At 36.1% G+C, this 24,696-nt stretch overlaps 1 protein-coding gene and 1 pseudogene across 12 annotated transcripts in view; one reads left to right on the top strand and one right to left on the bottom strand.

The window, feature by feature from the left end:
• The window catches only part of NRG4 (neuregulin 4), a 144,223-nt gene that overhangs the window by 50,583 nt on the left and 68,944 nt on the right, over nt 1-24,696 (bottom strand). The window lies entirely within an intron of this gene.
• Nucleotides 12,952-13,586, top strand: LOC105857194 (high mobility group protein B1 pseudogene; annotated as a pseudogene).

The raw sequence follows: 24,696 nt of genomic DNA, 5'->3' as shown, positions 1-24,696 counted from the left end.
GATATTGTATCTAATGGACAAGAATTTAAGCCACTAATAAATATAACCATCCTTAATGAAGTAAAGCTAAACATATCTACAATGCATGAAAACATCAGCAAAGAAATGGGAAGTCTCAGCAGAGACATAGAAACAAACAAACAAAAAAAGGAAATCTAAGAAGTGGAAAAAAGCTTCAAAAAAATAGTGTAAGATCCTGGGCTATAAGGACAATGGACACCTTCCAGCTTCTGTTTACTGCTTGTTTGCTAACCGCAAGGCATTATGAATACGTTATGGGATGCAGAGGAGAAAGACAAAGAACGCAGAAACCGGAGTCTCTCAGCTATGACCTGGAACAGGTTAGAGCCTATCACAGGCAGGATGAAGTAAGACTCACTGTGGGGGCGGATGCATGACCAGTGTGTAAACAACTGAGTTATAAAAAGGGGACTAACACACAAAGGAGGGTCCCTGACCGGAGAAGAGGCCACTGCGCTGGCACTCTGGGGGCTTGGACCCTAGCTCGAGCTAGACAATATAACTCCTTTTGATAATTACAGCCTCGGTGACTCTGTCTCTCTGTCCTGCGGCCTTGTGAATCTCGAATATAACAACAGAAATAGATGGACTTCCTTAGCATGATAAAATACATCTATCCAAGCAAAACATTATCATCAGATTTACTGGAAATACTAAAGGCATTCCCACTGAAATAAAAACAAAGTAAAAAAACACCCACTGCTACCATTATTATTTAATATTGTACTGAAGGTCCTAATAATGCTATTATATAAGACACAGAAATAAAAAGCACAGCAATTAGAAAGAGATAAGTAAAAATAGTACTATTTATAGATGAGATGACTACATACCTTGAAAACCCAAGGGAATCAAATGAAAAAACTACTACAAATAGTAATTTAACTCAGTAAAATAGTAGAGGAAAATTAATATATAGCAATCACTAGGTTTTTTACATACAAACAATAATTAGAAAATAGAAAAGGCCCCAGTCACCATAGAAACAAAATGAAGAAATGCTAAGAATAAATTTAAGAAATATACAAAAACTTTTAAAACATATTCTAGGTTAGATAGATTCGACCTCATAAACATATAAATTCTAAGTTAATTTATGAATATAAATGTTGCTCCAATATCTAAATACAGAAACCCATCAAAGTTTCTAAAGAAAACATAAGAGGCAAGCATGAATAGGCAGAGCACAGAGGATTTTTAGGGCAGTGAAAATACCATATATGATACTGTAATGGTGTATATATATTTATACAAATGCACAGAATGTACACCACCATCAGTGAACCCTAAACTATAGACTTTGATGATTATGATGTGGTGATGCAAGTTCATCAACTATTAACAAATGTACCATTCTGATGGGGGATATTGATAAGGGGGGAGGCCATGCATGTGTCAAGGTAGGGAGTATACGGGAAATCTCTGTACCTTCCTTTCAATTTTGCTGTGAATCTAACACTGCCTTAAAAAAAGACTTTTTTAAAAAAAAACAAAAGAAAAATATATAAATTCCATTATAATTCCCAGGTTTGATAATTTGCTAGGAAGACTCAATGGACTAAGCACATAGTTGTACCCATGGTAATGATTTATTACAGCAAAAAGATAAATAGCAAAAACTGCAAAAGGAAGACACACAAGGCTAAATCTGAAGGAAATTAGGTATAAGCTTCTAAGAGTCCTCTCCTAGTGAAGTTACACAGGACATGTCTAATTTCTCCAGTAATAAATTCTTTCAACACATGGGAAAAGTTGTCTACCAGGGAGACTCAGTGCCCAAGATTTTTAATGAGAATTGATTTTGTATGTATCCTCTGCCTTGTATATACCAAAATTCCAGACTCCCCAAAAAAGCAGTTTTTCAGCATAAACCACACTGCTTATACCGACAGTTTAAGCACAGCAAGACATCCCTATCATTTAGGGAAAGTTTCTCATAAGTATAGGGAACTGTGTACCAGCCAAGTTTCCAAACACCAGCAAGGGCCAACTTTGCATGCAGGCCTTTCTAAAAACAGCAGCCTAAGGCCTGCTACATTAACTCTATACATTTTGAATATGGAAAACCTAATTATAAGTCAATATCCAAAAAGCTATGGAAGATTGATAAAATTAAGTTATGTAAAAATTTTAAAAAAAACCTTATTCATGGCCAAAATTTACCAGGAACAAAATCACAAGTGACAAACTAGGAAAGAATGTTTACAACTCACATTTCGATCAAAAAGATATCTTTTTATAATATCATTATTATATAAAAAGTTACTAAAATGGATACTAATAAGAATACAACTTAACAGAAAACTGGACCAAAAAAACGTTGACAGGAGGCCGGGCGCGGTGGCTCAAGCCTGTAATCCTAGCACTCTGGGAGGCCGAGGCAGGCGGATTGCTCGAGGTCAGGAGTTCGAAACCAGCCTGAGCCAGAGCAAGACCCCGTCTCTACTATAAATAGAAAGAAATTAATTGGCCAACTAATATATATATATATATAAAAAAAAAAAAATTAGCTGGGCATGGTGGCGCATGCCTGTAGTCCCAGCTACTCAGGAGGCTGAGGCAGAAGGATTGCTTGAGCCCAGGAGATTGAGGTTGCTGTGAGCTAGGCTGACGCCACGGCACTCACTCTAGCCTGGGCAACAACCGAGACTCTGTCTCAAAAAAAAAAAAAAAAAAAAAAAAAGTTGACAGGAAAAGAATCCAAGTGGCTCAGCCTCACCTATCATAAGATAAAGGTGAATTAAAGCAACACTGAGATACCATTCCTTACATATCAGACTGGTAAAAGTCCAAAGTTAGACAACACACCCTGCTAGTAATTAAGACACTCTAAAATATAGTTGGTAGGAATTCAAATTCTTATTCAGAGCAATTCAGCAATACCTACCAATATTACAAATGCATTTATTTACCTTTTGACCCAGCCAAATTCTTGGAATTTACTTGCACCCTAAAAAATAACATACATATAAGGTTATATTCATTGTGGTATTATTTGCATTAGTGAAAGATGAGAAACAACCCAAATGTCCATCAATAGAGTTAAACACACCACATTATCTGCATAGATATTATGAAGCTATAATAAAGTACTCTGTGTACTGGCATGAAGTAGTCCCTAAAATGTATTATAAAGTAGAAAGGCAAGGTAGAAAACAGTATAAAAACTGATAGAAAAGATTTCAAGTTGGTATAGACTTATATGTGCATAATATGTCAGAAGATATATAATAAAATTTAAAATTGTGAGAGTTGAGAATAGACACATCAAGGGAAGGGGTGGAAATAATTTTCACTGTATACACTGTATACGTTATACTGTATACGTTTTACTATTGTTTGATTTCTAAACCACGTGAATTTATTACCAATTTTTTAAAATGTCAACAGGTTCTGCAATCAAAACTGCAGCAGTGGTAGAGATGGTTGCTAAGGAATAATCTTAGTATGAGATAAGACTACATCCCAAGTCTTTTTATTTCTTTGCTAGACAATGGTACCAAATCATAGGCAAAAATCAGATTACAGATGTGGCCTTTTCAAACTAAGCCTATTGTTTCAGATGGTGTTAGGGTAACTGCTGTTAAATTGGAGGGGAAAGGATGGACCAAGAATAGAGGACATTCATGTAAAAGAGCTAAATCTTTAAGTTTAAAAGCTATTTATATTAGATCTATAGCTGTGGTTGTTTGAATATGAAACTGAGTGGAAATACGGAGAGCTCTAGAGCCTAGCATGTTTTTGAGTAAATTGTATCACCAAAGAACCCAACAGTCCAGCCTGCAAAAGCCTGTTCAAAGCCTAAAGCAATCCCTAGGTCCTTAAGATCTGGAAGTGAGCTATGAAAGTTTTACAGTCACCAAGAAAGACACACTTTTCAATGACTCAGATGTGGCCCTGGAGAAAAATGATTATGTAAGATTATCTACCTGGACAGAGCCAGAGGCCAAGGAAGTTAACGGACTTAAAAGCACCTCCCAAAGGAGCTGCCAGAATGGCTAACCAAGGAACTTATTTCATTTCAGACCGAGGGGTTTTCACAGTTTTTGTTAAGGACAATATGATAATTGCTACATTCCAGTAACTATTTTATGTTTCATATTTTTCCCAACTTGATTAGAAGTATTCCATTCTTATTCCATCCTTGTATATTGGGTGGTGTTAATGGACTGAATGCTTGTGTCACCTCAAAACTCATATGTTGAATCCTAACTCCCAATGTGATGGTATTAGGAGGTGGCACCTGTGGAAAGTAATTAGGTCATGAAAGTAGAGCCTTCATGATGAGATTAGTGTCCTTATAAGAGATTTACTTCCTCCCTTCCCCTCTCCCACCCTCTCTTTCTCTGCCATGTAAATATACAGCAAGGTGTCCATCTGCAAACCAGAAAGAGGGACCCTCACCACAAACCAAATCAGCTGGCACCTTGACCTTGGACTTCTCAGTCTCTAGAACTCTGAGAAATAAATTTCTGACATTTAAGTCACCCAATCTATGGTATTCTTAGCCTGAAATAAGACACATGGGGTGGGGTAGTGGCTAGTAATCTTTAGTTTGTTGGTTGCTGGACCATGAGGAGCGAAATATGAACCTGCTGGATAAAACTATAAATTGCCCAGAGATTCTGACTTCAAATTGGATGAGAGTTTAGGTAAGAAAAATCTGAAAACATATTTGGATTGTCTGTGGGAGAGGATGCTTTTTTATTTCCCCAGATCCATTTTCCTCTTTTACTAAGCAATAGAATCCACTACAAATTGCTGCTTTAGAATATGGATAACCACTTCCATGTATACCACTGCAGAATGTGATGCACATACCACCTCTTGCTCATTAAAAGAGCTGTTCCAAGAGCCCTCTAAGACCCGTTGCTAGCAAGGAGCCTGTAAGCTCCTATTACTTGGGCTCACAATAATCCTGGTAATATCATTAAGGCACTGACATCTGCAACATTCAAACACTATCTAGATGCTTCAATAGTCAAAAGCAGGAAGATGCACATGAATTTACAATATACATGGTCGGTGCTGTACAGGAAGCATGTTAGAATAGCTATGACAATATAGACAGGTGTCCTAAAGTTCTCAAATAAAGTGTCTCCATTATCAAGAAGTTTCAGATGCTTGACATTTGAATATTGACACATTACCCTGGATATTAAGGCAATTAAGAATGTGTCCGTTGGTGTCTAAGAGCTATAAAAAAAAAAAAAGAATGTGAACCAAGCTTGGTAATAATTTGTGAAGACTGAGAAGGTAGATGGGAGAAATTCTAGTTACAGCATGTGTCAAAGAGGATGCCAGCCTCAAAAAGGTTAGCTCTTACACAACTCTTTCTAATGTTCTTAGTTTTGTATTGAAACATTTTACAGATTTCATAGGTAAAGTTGCTTAGGATGTGAAATACCCCGAGTCTCCTGATAGATGAACACAGGTCTTAGCTAAACAGAACCGCTCGTTTTCTGTGTGTCACACTAGAAATTAACTCTGTGTAAATGGTGTAAAATGGATGATTCCAAGGAACCAACCAGTGACATTAGCTCTGATCTGAATCAACAAGTCTATGTCCTTTTTTATATCAGGGGAAATCAACTGGAAAAAGACAGTGGAAGTCAGTCTGCAAATAAGACCACATAGACCCTGGGGAAGACACCAAACACATGAATTGACCCCAGAAGGTACCAAACATAGAATCCTACATCAATTTCTTTTTATTTTTTTTATTTCAGCATATTATGGGGGTACAAATGTTTGGGTTATGTATAGTTCCCTTCCTCCCCCTTCTCCCCCAAGTCAGAGCTTCAAGTGTGTCCATCCTCCAGATGGTGCTTATTGCACTAATTATGTGTATTCCCATCCCCTCCTCCCCCTCCCATCTGCCCGACGCCCGATAAATGTTATTCCTATATGTGCACTTAGGTGTTGATCAGTTAAAACCAATTTGATGGTGAGTACATGTGGTGCTTATTTTTCCATTCTTCAGATACTTCACTTAGTAGAATGGGTTCCAGCTGTATCCAGGAATATACAAGAGGAGCTGTATCACTGTTGCTTCTTATAGCTGAATAGTACTACATGGTATACATATACCACATTTTATTAATCCACTCGCATATTTATGGGCACTTGGGTTGTTTCCACATCTTTGCAATTGTGAATTGTGCTGCTATAAACATTTGGGTGCAGGTGTCTTTTTTATGGAATGTCTTTTGTTCTTTGGGGTAGATGCCCTGTTTGGTCCTACATAAATTTCTTAAGAGTACCATTTCTGCTTCAACTCATAGCAATGTGGTTGTTTTGGACTGAGAGGAAGAATATCAGACATCGGCTCTCTTCATTCCTTTGTATAGATCAAAGTTCCCTTCTGATTCCAGCTGACTTTTGCTGATGAACTTCCCTTAACATATCTTGTAGTGTGACCTAATAATGATGAATTCTGGATTCAGAGTTTTCTTTTTAAATCACTTTAAATATTTCCTTCCACTATCTTTTGGTCTCCATGATTTCTGATAAGAAATCAGCTGCCATTCATATTGCTATTTCCCTGCATGTTTTTTGTTTGCTTGTTTATGAGACAAGAGTCTCACTCTGTTGTCTTAGGTAGAGTGCAGTGACACCATAATAGCTCACTGCAACCTCAAACTCCTAGGCTGAAGGGATCCTCCTGCCTCAGCCTCCCGAAAAGCTGTGACTTCAGGTGCACCCCATGATGCCCGGCTAATTTTTCTATCTTTAGTAGAGATAAAGTCTCACTCTTGCTCAGGTTGGTCTTGAACTCCTGAGCTCAAGCAATCCTCCTGGCTCGGAAATGCCAGGATTACAGGCATGAGCCACCGCACCTAGCCACCCTGTATCTGTCGCTTTCTCTGACTGCTTTCAAGATTTTCTTTATCTATTCCACCCCTAGCCATTTGATTATGATATGCCTAAATCTGTTTGGTGTTTCCTTAGCTTAAATCTGCAAATTTTTCTTTCACTAAATTTTGGGCCATCATATTTTTAAATTTTTTTTTTTTCCCACTGCATCTTCTTTTCTCTTTCTAGGGTTTCCATTACAAGTATTTGACCTTTTTTGTTTGACAAGTCACTAAGGGGTTTTAATGGGTTTTTTTTCCCTCTTTTTCATTCAGATAATTTCTACCAATCTATCTTTAACTACTCTTTCTTCTGTCTTTTCCAGTCTGCTGTTAAGCCTATCCAGAAAATTTATTCCAGATACTATATTTTTTTTTCTTTTTCCATGTGTTCTAATGTTCAAAGATACTATATTTTTTAGTTCTATAATTTCCATTTATTTTTCCATATATCCTAATTCTCTGCTTGGGTTACCTATTTCCTATTTTCCGTTATGTCCTTGAGGATAAATCCTTGAGACTTCTTAATAAAATCCTTGTTTGCTAATTCCAACATCTGGGTCATCTCAGGGTAAGACTCCACTAATTTTCTTTACCCTTGAGTTGGGATCACATTTTTCTACCTTCATATGTCTTGTCATTTTGAATTCTATCTCTGACCTTATGAGTGATACACGTGGCAGATTCTGTTATGTTCCTCTTTATAGTATTGACTTTTGTTTTACCAGGGTAACCTGGATTAACTAAAACTTTAAACTCACTCTCTCCTACTATTGCAACAGCTAAAATATCTATTCACTTTTCTTAGCCTTAGCTGGGCTATCTGGATTCCTCTATGCATATAAATTCAGGGCCAGAGATTTGGGTAGTTTATATAAAGATCTTGGGCTCTGTGGCTCTCTTCAGGATGTTTTCCCCATCAGTTTCCAGATGTGGTGACTGTAAATTTCTATCCAGTATTACCCACTCTATGTGGCACTGATTAGGGCCTATTCTCAGGCAAAAGGCCATAAATATGGGAAACTCACCCAGCGACATTTCCAAGTGTCAACTCTCTGTTTCTGTGTACTTTTAGTCATTTTCTAGTGCCTTCAACAGTGTTTTATGTTTGTATAGAGTTTATCATTTTTATTTGTAAAAAGGAGGTATATCTGATATGAGGAACTCCAGCCTTATACAAAGCAAGTGGTTTTAATCAGAATTACACTGATAATGCTCAAGCATGAAAGGACCTTAAAGAATTTAAAATCCATATGCTTTTTCTAAGACTTTAGTAGAAAAATGGTGTATTAAGCCATAAGAACCATATTCCTGAAAGCCTAGAAGGACATAAAGAAAAATGAGCAACAAAATGATATGTTTGTAATATACCTCACCTACGTTTAGATTGTATATTAAGTACAAAGTAGAGAAATGATGTGATCTCTAAATACTCAGAATGGAAGAAAATAAGATTATTACAAATTGAATTATAATGTCCATTAAGCAGAGCTGAAAAAAGCGAAGTTCCCCTAATTAATGGAGACTGAGTAAATATCTAAAGAAAGAGCTATCAATCTGACAGAAAACCAGAAAATAATTTCTGAAATTAAAAAAAAATCCCTTAGATGTAGCAAAGAAGATATTCAATCACAAAATTGGAAAAAGTACCAAAGTCCTGTTTATAATCATTTATTTTTACAGTGAATAGTGACTTGCTTAAGCTCCTTCACCTACATAATACTGGATCTCAATATTTTATTATTACTATATCTGTTTGTGGTCTTGGTAGGAATCTGATAAAATGGCTATATCAGAATGTGGAAATAAATAGATCAAACCTTGAATATTTCCAGTGAAATGTATTATGGGAATTGCATCATAAAGATCCATAAATATCAGTATTACACATCTCTACTTGATGGCCAGGATTAGCTCTATATTTGGAATTTTCTTTTAACATATATTTGTTGAGATACTTTATAAAAAGGATGAGGCAGATGTAAAACAGGAAATTATTTTAATAGTATTTTTAAGGCATTTTTCATGACCTTCCCCCCCTGCCGATTTGAGTCTTTTAAGAGTAACTTTAATACTTTACTACACTAAGTTTCAGAGATTTCCAGACAAGCTAATTTGCTTAATGAGAGAAGAAAATTATATAAACTAAATAAGGGCAAAAACAAGTTCAGCAACATCTCTGCACAAAATTACAAATAACTTTTTATGAGATAATTCATCCCCTCATTTTCCCTAATGTGAGAAAATTTTGATTTTGGGGGGTGCTAATTCAACTTAATGAATATTTAAAAGTCAACTGTATTACAAAGTTATTCTTGCTGGGCATTGTGGCTCACGTCTGTAATCCCAGGACCTTGGAAGGTTGAAGCAGTAGGTTTGCTTGAGACTAGGAGTTCGAGATCAGCCTGGCCAACATTGCAAAACTTTTTCTCTAAAAATAAAAATTAACCAAGCCTGGTGGTGCACACCTGTAGTCCCAGCTACTTGAAGGCTGAGGCAGGAGGACTTCTTGAAACCAGGAGTTTAAGGTTTCAGTGAGCTATGATTGTGCACAGTGCACTCCAACCTAGGCAATATAGTGAGACCCTATCTCCAAAAAAAAAAACAAACAAACCACAAAACAAAAGGATATTCGTCATAGAATTTCTTCTTCATTATTTCTTCTCTTACCCTTGTTTGCTTGGTATGTGAGTGCTTATTAAATTCCATGAACTATACTAGATGGAAGAGATTCAAAGACAAATAAGAGAATGCTTCAGTACCATCGCGCTTAGATTCTATTAGCGAACAACATACACATAAATCATTAAGCGCAACAGAGAGATATAAGAATTACAATGTGGGCACTATAATTGTCAAAAAAATTGAAACTAGCTGCCATTAAAGGCAAGTCCTCAAATACTGGTAGCTTCATACAATAAAAGTTCACCTCTTGCTCACATGACGGCCTAATTCCCAATGCCAGTCAGGCAGTCCCTCTCCATCCCTGGGCTCTGCTACCTGGAAAACATGGCCTCCAAGGACACAAACGCAGGAAAGATGAGGGCTGGAGTTTTTCAGATTGCTTTTGGGGGCCAGACTTGGGAGTGGCTTGCATCCCTTTTGCCCATACCCTACTGTGCAGACCCCAATCACACTGACCTAATCTAACTGCAAGTGAGGCTGGAAAATAGAGAGCTCCACATGGATATTTACAGCCTCTGACACAGGGCGTAAAATGGAGAATGCCTAATTCTACCTGGAGAAACTTCATAAAGGATATAAAGCTTGAGGTGGGTTTCAGATCACTCAACTTTAATCAAATTAACTCAAGATAATTAACAGAAAAATTATTACAAATCATAAAAGAATTCAACAAAATAGTTGAACAAAGTAGTATTCATTCATTCAACAGATAACTGAGTGCCTACTCTATGCCTGTTCTATATGCATAGAAAATACCAGTGAACAAAACAGACAAAAATTTCTTTCTCTGTGGAGTTTATATTCTAGCTTGGGAAGAGAAAAAGAAATGATATAGAATGTTAGTAGATAGTAAGACATTTGGGAGAAAAAAAGAGGGAATATGAGAAGAGTGAGTTTTACTTTTTTTAAGAGCAGTCTGGGAAGCTCAGTTGAGAAGTTAATAGCGAAGACTCGAAGGATGTGAGGAAGTTAACCATAAGGATATTACGGGAGACAGCATTCAACACAGAAGGAAGATCCAGGGCAGCACCTTAAGTCAGGAACTTTCCTGGCATAGGGAATAGCAAGGAGGCTAGTATGGCAGAAGGGCTGAAATAGACTCAACAATGGAATAGTAGTAGGATATGAGGCCAGAACAATAATAGGAAGTCATATCATTAGGGTTTTATAAGCCACTAGCTTTTATCTGAGTGAGATAGAGAGTCAGTGAAGAGTTTTAAACATAAGAGTAACATATTTATTTTTACATATGAAAATTGACTTACATAAGCAACAAACAATGAATCTATAGGGAAACAACTTCAAAAATGTGCAAAACATATACAAATAATGTTAAAAATACTCCTGAAGCACAAAAAAAGGATTTGAACAAATGGGAAGACATCAATCTTGGATAAGACAACTCAGCACCATAAGAAATAAATTTTCCTTAAGTGAATTTATCAATTTAATATAATTTTTAAAAATCCACAGTTTATTCTTCTGGACAGATAAATTGATTCTAAAGTTCATACGGAAAAATAACAAAGCAAGAACATCCATTGGAGGGGAAGTGGGCAAAAATTAGACTTACCATATGTTAAAATTACTATAAAGCTCAACAATGAAAAGAGATTGCTACTGGCAAGTAAATAAATGGACAGACCAAAGGAAAATAATAAAAGTTCCAGTAAGAATTCAAATAATATGGAACTTAGTATATAACAAAGCTGGCATCTAAAGTCAGTGGGAGAATTCATTCATTCATTTAATAATATTTATTGAGTACCAACTATGTTTCATGCGCTGCTCTAGCAGTAAACGTATGGTAAATATTTCTGCATTCATAGGGCTGACATTCTAATGGCAATTATGATATAAAAACTAGTAATATTGGGAATTCTGGGTACCTACTATGGTTTAAATGTGTCTCCTCCAAAAATTCATTTGGAATGTAACCTCGTTGTGTTGGTATAAGGAAGTGGGGGGCTTCTTCATATTTATGATGAATTGGTCCCCAATAAAAATGGCTAGAGGAAACTAGCATAGGCCCTTTTTGCTTGTCTATTCTTCTGACTATGAGGACAAGGTGTTCATTCTTGTTTGCCCTTCTCCCCTCCACCATGTGAGGACTCATAGTTTGCCCCTTCTGCCATGTGAGGGTGCTGCAAGAAGGCCCTCATTGGACACCGAGTTCTCTGGTGCCTTGACCTTAGACTTCCCAGCCTCCAGAACTGTGAGAAAATAAATTTCTATTGTTTATATAAATCATGCAGTTTCAAGTATTTTGTTATAGCAGCACAAATGAACTAAGACAGTAGCCATATTGAAGAAGATAAATCTGGATATATATCTTAAACCATGTACATAATCCAAATAGAATAAAGATTTAATTTTTTAAAAAGTACTTTAGATGAACATAAAAGAATTCCTTATAATCTTGGAGTAGGAAAGACCTAAGTATGACTCAAACTCTAAGAAATCTAAAAAAATTGATAAATTTGACAGCAGTAAAACAAAACAAAAACCCCCCTAATGCATAGAAAATTAAACACTATAGGCTAGGCAAAAGGAAGAATAATAAACTATAAATAATTATCTATAATTAATATTATAGACAAAAGGCTAATCTTCCTAATATAAATTCTAGAAATAAAAAGAAAATAATCAAGGACTCAATTATTAAAAGTAAGCAAATATATAAACAAATACATTACTAAAAAAGATTTTAATTAGTATTTAAATAAATGAAATATGCCTAACTTTACTCATAATTAGGAAAATACAAATTAAAAGAACACTGAGATACTATGTTTTCATCTATCAGATTGGAAAAACTAAAAGCTTGACAACTCTATTACAAGGATATAGAAAAACAGGTAGCCAAATACAATGTTGGCGGGAGTTCAAAACAGTATTATAATCCCTATGGAGAGCAATTTGGCAACTTGTATTACAGTTATAAATGCATTTACCTTTAACCCAGCAATCTTACTTCCAGAAGTTATTTCACACATGTATAATTTCATACATGTGCAGATTTATTTACAAGGTTATTATTGCAGCACCATGTGTGCAATGATATCCATTAGTAGAGGCCTGGTTAAATAAACTATGCTACGTTCACACAAATGGAATAGCTTCTAGCTGTAAAAAGATTTAGGAAACTATGGGAAAGGTACAGACATCTAAGATACAGTGTTAAGAACAAAGTACAGAATAGTATATACAGCAACAGAAATAAAATGTCTAATCTTAAATTTTTTAGCCACATTAAGAAACAAAAAAGATGGTCACAGAGCAGAGAACGTGAGGAGGCTGCGTCCGGCTCTCACAGCCATTGCAGCACATTGAGCTCCATAGAGACAACGCCGGGGCAAGCGAGAGCTGGACAGGCACTGGGCGACTCTGTGCCTCGCTGAGGAAAAATAACTAAACATGGGCAAAGGAGATCCTAAGAAGCCGAGAGGCCATGTCATCATACGCATTCTTTGTGCAAACCTGCTGAGAGGAGCACAAGAAGCAGCACCCGGACGCTTCAGTGAACTTCTCAGAGTTTTCTAAGAAGTGCTCAGAGAGGTGGAAGACCATGTCTGCTAAAGAGAAAGGAAAGTTTGAAGATGTGGCAAAGGCAGACAAGGCCCGTTATGAAAAAGAAATGAAAACCTATATCCCTCCTAAAGGGGAAACAAAAAAGAAGTTCAAGGATCCTAGTGCACCCAAGAGGCCTCCTTCGGCCTTTTTCTTGTTCTGTTCTGAGTATCGCCCTAAAATCAAAAGAGAATATCCTGGCCTTTCCATTGGTGATGTTGCAAGGAAACTGGGAGAGACGTGGAATGACACTGCTGCAGATGACGAGCAGCCTTATGAAAACAAGGCTGCAAAGCTGAAGGGAAAGTATGAAAAGGATATTGCTGCACACCGAGCTAAAGGAAAGCCTGATGCAGCAAAAAAGGGAGTCGTCAAGGCTGAAAAAAGCAAGAAAAAGAAGAGGAAGAAAATGAGGAAGACGAAGGAGATGATGATGATGAAGATGATGATGAATAAGTTGGTTCTAGCACAATTTTTTTTCTTATCTATAAAGCATTTAACCCCCCTGTACATAACTCACTCCTTTTAAAGAAAAAAATTGAAATATATGGCTGTGTAAGATTTGTTTTTAAACTGTACAGTGTCTTTTTTTGTACAGTTAACACACTACTGAATGTGTCTTTAGCTAGCCCTGTCCTGGTGGTATTTTTAATAGCCACTAACCTTGCCTGGTAGAATATGGGGGTTGTAAATTGGCATGGAAATTTAAATTAGGTTCTTGTTGGTGCACAGCACAAATTAGTTATATATGGGGATGGTAGTTTTTTCATCTTCAGTTGTCTCTGATGGCAGCTTATACAAAATAATTGTTGTTCTGTTAACTGAATACCACTCTGTAATTGCAAAAAAAGTTGCAGCTGTTACTTTGACATTCTGAATGCTTCTAAGTAAATACAATTTATTAAAAAAAACAAAAAAGATAAAATTACTTTTAGTGATATATTTTTTAGTTCAATATATCCAAAATATTGTCTTTTCAACCTATAATTGATATGAAAGTTACTAATTCAATAGTTTACATTGAAAGTTACTAATTCAATAGTTTACATTGTTTTTTCATATTAAGTCTTTGGTATCCAAGGTTTATTTTCATTGTACATTTCCACTTAGTTCTCAGTCACACTAGCTATACATGGCTCTTGGCTGCCATACCGGAGCACAAAAGTATAGAATGTTTGTTCTTTCATTCATTTGACAAATATTTATTGAATGACTATTATATATTAGGGACTATTCTAGTAAGAGTGGGAGGTTAAAATATGCATTTGTATTTCCTTGAATTTGCAAAAAGTAGCCCTGGAAGTTTAGATAAGAGCCTTTTTCTTTCTTATAGTATTCAAGGAGAAAAAATGTCAATAGAGACAGAAGTGAAAGAAATATATATCAATATATCTTTTGATTTCATTTTTTCTTTGAAAAATATGAACGTATTTATTATCCATTTTAAACCTCTTGTAGGAACGGCCTACAAACATGACAGGTCTCCTACTCCCAGCCAGACTTTTACCAGAGTTTGAACTTGTATGAAACAAGAGGCTATAAGCTAAGTTCAAAAGCTCCAAAAGGCCTAACTTTCAGAGTGGAGGAAACAGAGACTTTAAAGCCACTCAATCAAAAGGAGGTTGGGCCAGAATGATGAATGAAATCTCCCATTAGAAAAAAAGAGCAAAGGACAGCTAGGACAAACAGAAAATAACAAGAGGATAAAGTTAAACAGAGCTATTTCAAACTGAAATGTACATGTACTAATCATTAAACATATATGATATAGAAAATATATACAAAAATGGTATAGAGGCAAAAATGTGTTAATGGAACTAAACTGTTATAAGATACTTGCATTTTTCATGCAGAATAAAAGTACAAATTGAGAGTAAACTGTAATAAATCAAGAGTACATATTGTAATAACTAGGATAATCACTCAAAGAATCATATAGAAAAGTATAACTAAAAAGATAAACAAGGTGGGAATTAAAATATTATTTTATAGTGCTATTTAAATATTCTATTTCTGTACTGATATTTTGTCTGATTATTCTCTTATTTACTTATATATGTTATATATATAATTTACTTATATATGTTAACATCTTGAAGTGTGATTATTGATTGCCTGTTTCTCCTTTTATTTCTATCAATGTTGCTTTATATATTTTGACAATATGTTAGTTATTACATGTATAGAAGCTTAAACTTACGTACGTGATTAGCCAACAAAATGTTGATAAGCCAACAAGAGGGCAGTAAAGAAGGAATACCAGAAGAAAAGAAGCAGATAGGACAATGAGAAAACAGCAAGATGGTAGACTTAAACCTAGCTATATCATTAAGTGCCTTAAATGCAAATGGACTAAGCAATCCAATTAAAAGACAGAGACTATCAGATTGAATAAAAAATACCTATCTATATCCTGTTTACAAGAACCACACTTTAAATATAAAGACATAGGTAAGTTAAAAATAAGAGATAGAAAGAGATAAATCCTGTAAAACACAAATAAAAAAAGCTAGGGAGATAGACATTAGGGCAAGAAGTAATACTAAAGATAAACAGAGGCATTTCATAATGATGTAAGGGTCAATTAAACAAGAACACTTAAAAAGTCTAAGCTTATGTACATGTAATAACATAGCTTCAAAATATATAAAGCAAAATTGATAGGACTAAAAGGAGAAACAGGCAATCAATCATCATTCTTCAAGATGTTAATATACATATCTAAGTAAATGATAGAATAATCAGACAAAACATTATCATGGAAATAGAATATTCGAATAGCAATATAAAACACTACCAATCAGTTTCTCATTTTCAAACGCACATGGAACATTAACCAAAATAGATTAAATGAAGGGCCACAGAGTCTTGATAAATTTCAAAAGACAAAAAGTGTACTATTCTCTGACTGTAATGGAATTAAACATGAAACCAGTGGCAAAATGTAACCAGAAAATTCACAAATGTTTGAAAATTGAATGACATATTTTCATAGAAATAACAGATCAAAGAAAAAGTCCCAAAGGATATTAGTAGACATTTGAATTAAACAAAATGAAAATATGACACACCAAAATTATAGGCTGCAACTAAATTGGTTCTCAGAGGGAAATTTATAACTTTAAAATTCTATATTAAAATAGATGAAGATAAGGTAATGGAAATTATTGAGTCTGAGCAAGAGAAGGGAAAAAAATTGAAGAACAGTAGAATAGCATCAAACAGGTGAACACACCCATTGTTGGAGTTCCAGAAGGAAAAGAAAGGAGTGAAGAGAATATTTGAAGAAATAACTGTTGAAAACTTCACAAATTTGATGAAAGACATGAATACAAACATCCAAAAAGCTCAATGGATTCCAAGTAAGAAGAACCATAAGAGACCCACACTGAGACACATTATAATCAAAATTTCTCTTCTGAAAGCCAGAGAATCCCTGAAAGCAGCAAAAGAGGTGACTCCTCACATACAAGGGATCCTCAATGAGATTATAAGCATATTTATTTATCATCAAAAACTATACAAGCCAGTAGGCAGTAGGCTGATAAATTCAAAGCGCTAAAAGAAAAAAAACTAAAATTGTGAACCAAGAACCCTTTATCTGACAAAACTGTCCTTTAAAATTAAGAGGTTTTTTTTTGTTTGTTTTTGAGACAGAGTCTTGCTCTGTTGCCCAGGCTAGAGTGCCGTGGCGTCAGCCTAGCTCACAGCAACCTCAATCTCCTGGGCTCAAGTGATCCTCCTGCCTCAGCCTCCCAAGTAGCTGGGACTACAGGCATGTGCCACCATGCCTGGCTAATTTTTTCTATATAATTTTAGTTGTCTGATTAATTTCTTTCTATTTTTGGTAGAGGCAAGGTCTTGCTCTTGCTCAGGCTGGTCTTGAACTCCTGAGCTCAAATGATCCTCCCGCCTCAGCCTCCCAGAGTGCTGGGATTACAGGCGTGAGCCACTGCGCCCAGCCAAGAGTTTTTGTTTTTTGGGTTTTTTTTTTGACAGGATCTCACTGTCACCCAGGCTGGAATGCAGTGGTGTCATCATAGCTCACTGCAGCCTCAAACTCCTAGGAAAAATCAATCCTCTTGCCTCAGCCTCCGAAGTAGCTGGGACTACAGATGCATGCCACCATGCGCAGCTAATTTTTGTATGTTATGTATGTATGTATTTATTCATTTTTGTAGAGATGGGGTCTCACTCTTGCTCAGGCTGGTCTCAATCCTTGGCCTCAAGCAATCCTTCCATCTTGGCCTCCCAAAGTGCTAGGATTACAGGTGTGAGCTACCATGCCTGGTCCCAAACTAAAAGATTTTTTAAAAAGACATTCCCAGATAAACAAAAGCTGAGGGAGGAGGTCACTATCACTAGACCTGCTGTGCAAGTGCTGAGGGAGTTTGTTATCACGAGACCTTACCTGCAAGAAATACTCAAGGGAGTCCTACGTGGTGAAATGAAAGAATACTAAACAGTAACTCAAAACCACAAAGAAATAAAGATAAAATATATGGACAATTTAAAAAACTAGTAGTATTGTAACAATGGTTTGTAACTCCAGATTTTGTCTTTTACATAATTTAAGAGACTAATATATTTAGAAGAATTACTAGTTTATGTTTTGTGACACATAATGTACAAAAATGTAATTTTGTGACAATCAATAAAAGTAGGGGCAGTAAATAAAGCAGAATTTTTATATGTTATTAAAGTTAAGCTGGTATAAATTCAAATTAGAGTGTTATAACTTTAAGAGATTAAATGTAACCCCCATGGTAACTCGAAAAAAAATTGCTATAGAATATACACAAAAGGCAATAAAAAAAGGAATTTAAATATTTTACCATAAAAAATCAAGTAAACACAAAAGACAATAATATAGAAAATGAGAAACAAAAAAGTGATAAGACATATACAGAACATGTAGCAAAATGGCAAAAGTTCCTCCTATTCAGTACTTACTTTAAATATAAATGGATTAAACTCTCTAATCAAAAGGAAGATTTTAGCAAAATTGACAAAAACACATGATGTAACTATATGCTAACTATAAGAGAGATATTTTATATCGAAAGACACAAATATAGTTGACTCTTGAAAAATGTGAGGGTTAGGGGCACCAACCCCTACCCTATGCAGTCAAAAATTCATGTATAACTTTTAACTCTACCAGAACTTAACTACTAATAGCCTACTGTTGACCAGAAGCCTTACCAATAACATAGACATTAATTAACATATTTTGTTTTGTTACCTGTATTATATATTATACTCTTTTGATTAAGTAAGCTAGAGATAAGAAAATGTTATTTAAAAAATCATAAGGAGGAGAATAAATATATTTACTATTCATTAAGTGGAAGTGGATCACTTTAAAGTTCTTCATCTTTGTCATCTTCATGATGAGTAGGCTGAGGAGGAGGAGGAGGAGTCACCTGCTGTCTCAGGGGTGGCAGTGGTAGAAGTGGAGGAGGTAGAAGAGGAGGCAGGAAAGGTAGGCATACTTGGTATAACTTTATGGCAGTAATATCATAATTTCTGTCTGACTTTTTTTGCTTTTTCATTTCTCTAAAAATGTTTCTATATGGTACTGGTCCTCCTTCTACCATGTGTTTTAGTTTCAGTGCCCATATTAGAGAAGGGTCCATCTAGCAATCTTGAATAATTAGAACCCTTCTCCCAGATTGTCTAATGTCAATTTGTTTTCTGGCACTGCTTCTTCTATGTCTTCTTCCTTATCACCTAGCACTGGTTTGGATGCATGTCCATCAGGGTGTCTTCTGTTTATTCCTTTGGCGTGGTGTCTATTAGCTCTTGAATTTCTCCAAGATCCATATCTTAAAACTCTTCACCCTCTGCCCCCCTCCCCCTTTTTGCCATATCCACAATCTTTTTCATGATTTCATTGATTGGCTCTGTTGTAAATCCTGTGAAGTCATACACAAGTTTTCTGCAAAGTGAATTGTTTCGGGCTTGATGGCTTTCACAGCTTTTTCCATAACAATGACATCTTCAACGGTATAATCTTTCCAGACTTTCAGGATGTTTTCTCTGTTGGGTTTCTCTTCCATAGTGTTGATGATCCTTTCCAAAGAGTACCATGTGTAATGAGACATAAAGGTCTTTATGACCCCCGATCCAGAGGCTGAATTAGAGATGTTGTATTTGGGGGCAAGTAGACTACTTAGACACCTTTGGTGTTGAACTCATGGGTAGTCGGGGACATTGTATAATATCAAAACTTTAGGCCAGGCGCGGTGGCTCACGCCTGTAATCCTAGCTCTCGGGAGGCCGAGGCGGGCGGATTGCTCAAGGTCAGGAGTTCAAAACCAGCCTGAGCAAGAGCGAGACCCCGTCTCTACTATAAATAGAAAGAAATTAATTGGCCAACTGATATAAGTATAAAAAATTAGCCGGGCATGGTGGCGCATGCCTGTAGTCCCAGCTACTCAGGAGGCTGAGGCAGAAGGATCGCTCGAGCCCAGGAGTTTGAGGTTGCTGTGAGCTAGGCTGACGCCACGGCACTCACTCTAGCCTGGACAACAAAGCGAGACTCTGTCTCAAAAAAAAAAAAAACAAAAAAAAAACTTTAAAAGGCAATCCCTTGCCATCAAGATACTCCCTAACTTCAGGGAGAAAGCATATATGGAACCCATCTGGAAAAAGCAATCTTGTAGTCCAGGCCTTCAGGTTGTACAACCAAGACTGGCAGCTGGTATTTATCTTTTCCCTTCAAGGCTCAGAGATGAGTAGCTTTATAGATAAGGGTGGTCCTGATTGTAAACCTGACCACATTTGCACAAAACAGTAGAGTTAGCCTATTGCTTCCTGCCCTTAAACCCTCGTGCTCACTTCTCTTCCTAACTAATAAATGTCCTTTGTGGCTTTTTTCCCCCAGAATAAGGCACTTTCCTCTGCATAAAAAACGTTTTGAGGCAAATATCCTTTCTTTTCAATGATTTTCTTAATGGTATCCAGGAACTAGTCTGCTACCTCTTGGTTAGCAGAAGTTGCTTCTCTTATTATTTTGACATTTTTAAGCCAAACTCCTATCCAAAATCATCAAATCATCCTTTGCTGGCACTAAATTCTCCAGCTCTAGATCTCTCACCTTTCTTTCCTTCAAACAAATACTAATAAACTGAATTCAAAGGCATAGTAAAAGGATTACATACCATGACCAAGTGGAATTTATTCCTAGAATGTAAGGATATTTCAATATATGAAACTAGATGAATGAAATATACCACATTAACAGAATAAAGGTGGAAGAAACACACGATAATCTCAAATAATGCAGAAAAAGCATTTGACAAAATTCAACACCCTTCCATGATAAAAACACTCAAACTAAGAATAGAGGGAAACTAAGTCACAATAATAGTCATACATGAAAAATCCAGAGTGCACATCATACTCAGTGGTGAAAGTCTGAAAGCTTTTCCTCTAGGATCAGGAATTTATACAATGAGAACTACAAAACACTTCTGAAAGATATTAAAATTTTTTCCTAGAAATAGAAGAATCCAGAGTGCAAGAAAAGAAAAATTAGACAAATTTAACTTTGTTAGAATTTTTTAATTTTTTGCATCACAAGATACTATCAACCAAGTAATAAGAAAATCCAAAGAATGGGAGAAAATATTTGCAAATCATATATGTGATTAAGGATTAACTTTCAGAATATATAGAGAACTCCTAACATTCAACAAAAAATGACCTAATTAAAAAGTGAGCAAAGGAGTTGAATAGACATTTCTACAAAGAAGATATACAAATGGCTAATAAGCACATGAAAAGTGGCTGAACATCACTAATTATTAGAGAAATGCAAACCAAAACTATTAATACAATGAGATACCATGTAATACCTATTTGGATGGCTATTATATATTTAAAAAAAAAAAACAGAAAATAAGCAGCATTGGTGAGACTGTGGAGAAAGTGGAAACCTTGTGCACTGTTATTGGGAATGTAAAATGGTACGGTGCTATAGAAAATAGTATTGCAGTTCCTCAAAAAATTAAAAATAGAAAAACCAGAAATTCCACTTCTGGGTATATACTCCAAAGAATTGAAAGCAGGATCTCAAAGATACATTTATATATCATGTTCATAGCCACATTATTCACAATAGCAAAATGTGGAAGCAACCTAAATGTCCATCCATGGGTGAATGGATAAGCAAAATGTGGTAGATACAGACAATGGAATATATTGGGCCTTAGAAAAGGAAATTCTGGCATATGTGACAAAATAAATGAATCTTGAGGACATTATGCTAAGTGAAGTAAATCACTCACAAAAATATACTGTGTAATTCCACTTACCTGAGATACCTACAATAGTCAAAATCATAGAGACAAAAAGTAGAATGGTGGTTGCCAGAGGCTTTGGGGAGGAGGATTGGGGAGTTATTGTTTAATGGGAATAGAGTTTCAGTTTTAAAAGATGAAAAGAGTTATGGAGAGAGATGATGGTGATGGTTGCACAACATTATGAATGTATTCAATACTACTGAACTGTACATTTAAAAATAGTTAAGATTGTAAATTTTACATGTATTTTAAATAGAAAAAAAATAATATAAAGATATCTAGAAAAATCCCCAAATCTTTGGAAACCAACAACATATTTCTGAATAACCTAGGAATCAAAGAAATCAAAAGGGAAAGTAGAAAGTAATTATAACTGAATGAACATGAAAAGTGCAACACATCAAAACTTATGGGATACAAATAAAATGGTGCTTTTAAGAAAATTTATAACACTAAATGCTTATTTAAGGAAGGAGAAAATATCTCAAATCAATGACCTAAGCTTCTACCTTAGAAAACTTGAATAAAAGGATAACTTAAATAAAAATTAGAAAATGAAGATTAATAATCAATGAAATAGAAAACAGAAACACAAAAGAGAAATATCAGTGAAACCAAAAGCAGGCTCTTGGGAATAAAATGTATAAACCTCCAAACTGCTGATGTGAAGACATAAATTATCAATTACAGAAATGAGAGGATAGAATTACAGATCATACAGACATTAAGAAGAAAATATGCCAGTTATAGATTTATTTCCTCTCAGCTCCAAATGCACTCTTCTCTGCCCTGCTCTGTAACACTGCAACTAGACCCGATAAGCATTTCTCCTGTGCCAGCCGGCGCAGTCTTAGGCCGTAGGCCTTTGTGTCAGTAGAAGGCACTGGAGATTTTCATCTAGTTTTGCTGAAAATCTAATACAAAAGTTTAGGCTTCAGAAAAAAGGAAGATGTTTAATTTCTTGGCTTTGGTGTATTTATTTAGCTCTTCTGATATGGCAGCCAGTGAGTGGCTTTACATGGGAGACTGACTAGCAAGCACATCAGTCTTAGTGGCATTGCAGCAAGAAGCTTCCCAATAAGTCTTTTTTGGCAATCCAGGGAGTGGTTTCCACTCATCAGCTCTGGCCTAAGGCATCTCAGCAAACTGGTTCACCATCCAGTAAGCCACAGCCTCACCCTCTTCAATAAGGTCTGAAGCTCAACATGGGAAGGTGGGCAAGGTGTTCTAAGTTTGTGGCTGCCTTCTTTATCTGTTATTCCTGTATATTCTTTAGGGTTCACTATAGTCTTCAGTAAACTCTAAAAGTAGTTAATCCCTTTTCATAAACTTAACGATTATTTGCATTAAACATTTCCTGTGCAAATTACTATTTTGTATTCTGTCTCTTGACTGGAAGTGTCTGAAACAGAATTGTTTCTGGGAGTGATGTCAGAAGATAGACTCTCAAAAATAAGATTTGGGCTGTGGTGATGAACTCCTGTAGCCCCAGGTCCTTGGGAGGCCAAGGTGGGAGGATTTGCTTGAGCCCAGGAGTTTGAGGCCAGACTGGGAAATATAGTGAAACCCTACCTCTAAATAAAAACAAATTAGAACAAATTAAAGAACAAATAAAAAACCAAATTAAAAAAGATTTGGGGACTGATTTAGTCATGCCCTAAGGCTTAATAAGAAATAAACTCTGACAACAGGAAACATGATACTATTAATTCATGGCATGTAGTGACATAACAATTAGTTGTGATGAAGTGCCAAATGAAGCAAGTACCTTGGGAGCACTTGATTATTATGGTAGCAATGATGACCATAAGGTGTGGGATAGATTGTCTTGAGTACTCTAGAACACTTACAGAAAGAAAACAAAAGAAGCTCAAATCCTGGTCTGAGAACCAGAAAGCTCCCACAACAGCCCTAAAGTAATCCATTTCTTTTAGCCACAGGGCTGCTTTTGCTAAAATCTCGTACAAAATTTACTTGGTCATGCTTCTGAATTATAATACTAGCTGGGTTTATAGTTTCGCCAAGCTTATGTGAATATCAGGGAATTGATAGAAAATGAGCCTCTAGAACTGGGAATGTGTACATCTGGTAGGCTAGATGAAATCAGCACTCTCCAATTCCCAGGTTTCCCTGAGACTCCTTTGCCAGTGGAAGGAGCTGGCCTTCTAGTGTCTGAGGAAATTGACTTTTCTTTGTTTAAAAATCCTACAATAACCTAACCTGGAGCAAATGCCTCATAAGGGTTCACTCATCCTCCTCAAAACTCACTAAAACCACCACTAGACCAATAACTAGGATCAACTATATTAGTATGCTTCAGGAGTAATGTACACACTAGGACTTGAGAGGAGACAGCTTATATACCAAGAGTTACATAATTGTGTGTGTGTGTGTGTGTGTGTGTGTGTGTATGTGGTGTGTGTGCGTGCGTGTGTATGTATGTGTGTGTCTATCCTGGGGATATGTGCTAGAGTGGATTCTACAGGTGTTAGATTAAGGAAAGACAAATTTATGGATTTAGGTACACTTACTAGAAAGTCTGGATTTAATATATTAGAGTCATTTCCTGCTGTAAAAGCTAGCAAGTGACTTATTTGCTTGACTGACTTAGATTCAGTGGCCTATAATTAATGAGACTGAAATGCTGGAGCTTCCATGTAATGCTATAGAGCTGCAGTCCCCAATCTGTAGGCTGTGGACCAGTACTGGTCTGTGGCCTGTTAGGAACCAGGACGCACAGCAGGAGGTGAGTGGCAGGCGAGTGAAGCTTCATCTGTATTTACAGCTGGTCCCCATCATTTGCATTACCTACTGAGCTCTGCCTCCTGCCAGCCATGGAAAAATTTTCTTACATGAAATCAGTCCCTGGTGCCAAAAAGGTTGGGGACTAATGCTATAGAAGAGGGGACACAAGGGCTTAGGGTGACAGGAATACTGGAGTGGATTTGTCATGTGTTATCTGTATGTCCACCTTATCACATCATCTCCCAAGAAGACCTAGAAGGCACTCCTGTCACTATGGCATTTGTAAATACATTAATGAGGACATCACCTATATCTTTGAAAAGCTCTGTAGTTGTTGTCCATGGCTGATACCACATGGAGCATCAGATGGCCATGTGACCTGAGCTTCTGATTATGAACTGGGTGCTGTTTGACTCAACTAGCTATAAGTTTTGAGTATGCACACCATCAAATGGAAACAGCCTATAAGATCAAGTATAGACAAGCTAGAAGGTATAAGTTACTGGAGCAAG

This window comes from Microcebus murinus, chromosome 6, assembly GCF_040939455.1.
Source record: "Microcebus murinus isolate Inina chromosome 6, M.murinus_Inina_mat1.0, whole genome shotgun sequence".
Classification (NCBI taxonomy): Eukaryota; Metazoa; Chordata; class Mammalia; order Primates; family Cheirogaleidae; genus Microcebus; species Microcebus murinus.
This window is presented reverse-complemented; position numbering and strand designations above follow the sequence as displayed.